The 5,000-nt window shown below is 45.7% G+C and overlaps 1 protein-coding gene across 1 annotated transcript in view; it reads right to left on the bottom strand.

Moving 5' to 3' along the window:
* Nucleotides 1–4,497: 4,497 nt before the first annotated feature.
* Nucleotides 4,498–5,000, bottom strand: part of stk17b (serine/threonine kinase 17b (apoptosis-inducing)) — an 8,023-nt gene continuing 7,520 nt past the window's right edge. Inside the window, exon 7 of the mRNA XM_083681875.1 lies at nt 4,498–5,000. This exon is cut by the window's right edge and continues 525 nt beyond it. The gene's annotated coding sequence lies outside the window, so the exon portion shown is untranslated.

Here is a 5,000-nt window from a genome sequence, read left to right as displayed (position 1 = left end):
TAGCCTAACAGCAGTTAGTGTATCATTTGATTGTTATGATAATGTACCAGATGGTATAACAGAAATCTCGACAGAGATGTTTCTGTCTTCAACTATGCTGGTGAATGTGTAGAGAGTGACAGTGTGTTTGCGGTAATAAAAAGCACAACTTGTATTTTAAAGTGGTTTTAGAACGTTCCATCCCAGACCACAATGATTCTGTGTTGTTTAAATTCTGTTCAGTCACATTTGCACTTGCTTATGAACCTCTATGGTGTCACATGATGTATTACAATAAGATCATGTTTTGATCCAGGGGAGGCTAGTGGAGGTAGACATCGGTGGACGGGCTCATTGTAACGCACGGAAAGGAATTTGGAATGTATCAAACAATGGTGTGTTTGATTCCATTCCATGCATTACAATAAGCCCGTCCTCTACCCCCACCAGTCTCCGCTGTTATGATCTCATGTCACCTGATTGAGATGGAAACATAATCTCACGGGAGACTAGAATGAAGGTGTCACAGGTTCACTTTGATGAGGATTACATGTTCTGAGAGCCTATCCTGAGGGGGCAGTGTCTCCATTATACAGTATGTCAGACTACACCGTATATATGGTGATCAGACTCATCATGTACAGTCGAAGTAACCAAACCAATTGAGAAAAACAAGTGAAACATTTGTTTTCTATTATATTTAATGAGCATGAAATTGTTGTTGATCAGAATACAATGTAGATTTGTTTTTTTGGGTTTTGGGTTTTTTTCTTTTTTTTTTTTTTTAAACAATGGAACATTTCAAAATGCAACCAAACAGCATATACAATATTAAAAATCTATAAAATGCAAAATAAACATACATTTCCTTCTGACAGTTTTTGCTTGTGCTTGTTGACTGGTTTGAGTGTCACTCGTGTGTTTCCTTCAGTCTTACCCTGGTAAAGAGTGAATGTCAGTACTGGAATGTGTGATGAGTGCAGACTAGGAATAAAAACACACACATCGACCGGAGCTGCGGCCAGATTTTCTACAATCCTGCTTTTCCTTGACCACACTATCCAACGTCTACAGGGGAAGTCAGGGACAAGTTACGAGGAAAGGAGAACGGTTGCATTTTGTGTACAATATGAACGCAGCCCTAGCCAGACCATGAGATGATTGGCATGTATATAACATCAGCTCAGCTTTATCAGGCACCTACGGGTGGTACAGCGTCATCACGTTGTACAAGTCCACAGAAGAGTGTGACTGTGCTAGCTGTAGTCTTCAAGTCTTCAATCGTCTTTGACCCGAGAGGAAGGACACATTTCAATCCCCCTAGCCTAGCCTAGCCTAGCCTAGCTTGGCATACTGGTGTCCCAGCTCAGCTGTGGAATGACAGCAAAGCCTACTCCAGTTCTCCATTACAACGACAGCAAATAGTGAGAGATGACATACATAGCCTTCAGGCTGGTGACAGCATGGCCTAGCTAGGCCGTAGAGAAGACAACACTATCTATCTCTGGTGACCGCATAGCTGAGCTAGCCCACAGAGAAGAGAACAGACCCATGTCTATGCTACATGTACAGGCTAGTGACAGCATACAACGACAGCCTGGCCATAGTGGAGGTGGGTCGGTGACCACCCTTGTGCAATGAGTAACCCTGCCCGAGACCAGGAGACCCAGGTTCGAATCCTGTGACGACCACAACAGCGTAGCCTCTAGGCTGGTGACAGCATGGTATACAATGAGAGCTGGGAGCATGGCCGTGACGAGTGACGTCCCCTCTCCCAGACTTAAGACAAAGACTATTGTGTGTGTGTGTGTGTGTGTCCGCCGGTGACATCGCTAGTGAGCCTTGAGGATCACAACAAACATTCTAGAACACTGTGGTCTCTCTCTCCTGGGAACCTGGGAGAACAAAGAGGCGTGTTCATGACCAAGCAGGGCTGGCACTGTAGTCGGCCATTGCAGCACTCTCAGCTCAGTGAGACATGCTTCAGAGGTTTTCCCTCTTGGCTATTTCAGTCTCACTCTCTCATGCGTTCAGGGCTGGATGGAGGGTCCGTGTGAATGAGTGCTGGGTCACAAATACTTTCAAATATTTGAGAGCTGCGCTTGACAACATTTGCCTGGTACAATGGAACCAATGGAATAGGGAGTGAAGTCCCAACAGTACTAACTCCTGTCCCAACAGTACTAACTAACCCTAGCTCACCAGGGGAGGCTGGTGGAGGTAGAAATCGGAAGGACGGGCTCGTTGTAATGCATGGAATAAGGTTTCCATGCAATGGTTTGTTTTTGATACCATTCATTCTATTGTTGTCTATACCATTCCATGCATTCCAGTGAGCCTGTCCTCTGATTTCTACCTCCACCAGCCTCCCCAGAAGCTCAGCTACACCTTCATATAAAGGTCTTCACCGTCACGCTCGTTCCTCACTGAGGCCAGCGCTGTCCACCTCCATAAAAACATTGGCCACTCACTCAATACTGAACACATAGACAGTCTTCTCCTCAAACCTTCTAACCCAATTCTCCACTGCATTTCCAAAATACTTTCATGTCCACATTTTATTTTCCTTAACTCCATAGCCTTTCCTCATATCTTCTCACTTCCATATCAAACCCCCTTTCTCCACCTCCTAACTCAGAACCCTTCTCAATCTCCATAACCTCCAAACCACAACCCTTTCTCAAGGTTAGACTCTTTGAAACCCTGACCCTTTCTCAATTACCTAAACCTCTTGACTCTTTACTCCAAACATCTCTAGTTACATTCCCAGACCATTCACACAGCTTCTGGACCAGGGGAGGCTGGTGGAGGCGGAAATCGGAGGACAGGCTCATTGTAATGCATGGGATGGAATGAGGAATGGTATCAAACAATAGTGTATTTGATACCATTTGTCATTCCATCCCATGCATTACGTTGAGCCCGTCCTCCGATTTCTACCACCACCAGCCTCCCCTGTTCTGGACCCTCCTATCCACTCCATAACCAACCAACATGTACTGCATCTCACAATCATAACCAAATCAAGGCTTTCTGTTAAGATAACTATCAATACTGTACAGCCCATACCTTCGTACTAGCCTCATCTAAAACCCGTTATAGAAAGCACACATACATCAAAATATAAACAAACAAAAATAGCATTCCATGTATTTATAAATATATAAATACATGTAGAATCATGTTTAGAGTCTGAAACACCTCTAAAGAGCTATGGGAACAAGGCACACCAAGGTAGACAGAAGAAGAGACAGATCACGTGGCCCTGAGATGAGGAGGGAGGGACTGGATGGACAGATGAAGCAGCCACACTCTGTGTGCTAGTCACATGATCCCAAACGACACCTCCTACTCCCATACAACACTAAGCCTTAAGGCTACTTAAAAGTCCCATAGAGAAGTACAGCAGCTTTTAATGCTGATCCAATTAAACCAAATGAGATGGCTTTTGTGTGCACAACAACACAGATAAGACAAAGTTTCACGTTCATAAATACTCTTATCAGACACAGCATAACAGAAATACATAGACTTTCCAGGGGGGAGATGAGCAGGTGGGTGGGGGGGGGGATTTAGGGTTCGGGTTATGAGACACAGTGAAGTATTCCAGTCACGTTTCCGCTGACTAAAAAGGAACTGACACACCACTTAGAAGAAGATCATCTGAGTCATCCTGGGTGTGGTGCGTCAATGGCAGCACGTACGTATGTGTGTGCGTGTGTGTGTGTGTGTGTGTGTGTGTGTGTGTGTGTGTGTAGGGGAGTTGGGGGTGGGGAGTGTGTGTGGCAGCGTGAGTCACTTTTTTTTACAGTATGGTCCTGTATTTATGAGTGTGGTACAGTGAACCAGGAGGAGCAGGAGGAAGGGAGTGACTGCAACCCACCCCAGCCTGACTCCAAGGTTTGGCCCAGGGTCCTAGTGCCTCTCTGTCTGCGCAGGGAACATGTCTAAGACGTCATCATGGTTTACAATGTGTGGCATGGCGCAATGTGAATGAGAACGAGGAGAGTGAACAGACGTTATGGATGGAAAGTGATATGCTTCGTGTGTGTGTGTGTGTGTGTGTGTGTGTGTGTGTGTGTGTGTGTGTGTGTGTGTGTGTGTGTGTGTGTGTGTGCGTGCCTGGCCTGGCACTACAGTAGAGGTACAGCTGGGTCCAGGTCAGGCGAGCACAAGGCCGTATTGTGAGGACATACTTTCACTTCCTCAAGTGATTCACCAGGGTTTTTTTCTGCACAAATCAGATCGAGTCTTCTGTGGAATGCTTATTTCAAGGACTAAGAACCCTTTTTTCACACTCTTACTGTACTGGCCTTGTGGGAAAGTCCAGAATAATATTGTGTTTACCATTTAAAGGCGTGTATTAAAAGTCACGGTGTAGTACAGTATAACAGTATTGCATAGAATTCCCTTGAGGACATCTGGCCAATCACGGTTCGGTAAATACAGGGACAAAAGAACTCAACAGAACAAAGACAACAATACGCTGGAAAGGACAAAAAAAAACAGCTCACAATAAAAGCTTATTACTTACTTAATCTCAAATCAAGACATAACATTATTCCCAAAAAAAACTCCACACACAAGATTTTTTAGACAGTGTTAGATCACAACTCTCAACTAGCTGGTTATCTTTGGTTTGGCTGGGGGGGGGGTGCTGAAGTGCTGTTAGGTGGGCAGATAGGAGGGTGGATGGGTAGGTAGGTAGGTAGGTGGTTGGGTAGGTAGGTAGGTAGATAGGTAGGTAGGTAGGTGGTTGGGTGGGTGGGTAGGTAAGTGGTTGGGTAGGTAGGTAGGTAGTTGGGTAGGTAGGAGGGTAGGTGGTTCGGTGGGTGGGTGGGTAGGTAGGTAGGTGGTTGGGTGGGTAGGTGGTTGGGTGGGTGGGTGGGTAGGTGGTTGGGTAGGTAGGTAGGTAGGTGGTTGGGTGGGTGGGTAGGTAGGTGGTTGGGTAGGTGTTTGGGTGGGTTTCAGTGGCCAGCTGGTTCGTAGATGCGTGCAGCCATTAAAAGCAGGCAGGTGGA

Source organism: Argentina silus, assembly GCF_951799395.1.
Source record: "Argentina silus genome assembly, chromosome: 12".
In the NCBI taxonomy this organism is placed as follows: Eukaryota; Metazoa; Chordata; class Actinopteri; order Argentiniformes; family Argentinidae; genus Argentina; species Argentina silus.
The sequence above is the reverse complement of the archived record's forward strand: the minus strand, read 5'-3'. Positions and strand labels throughout refer to the sequence as shown.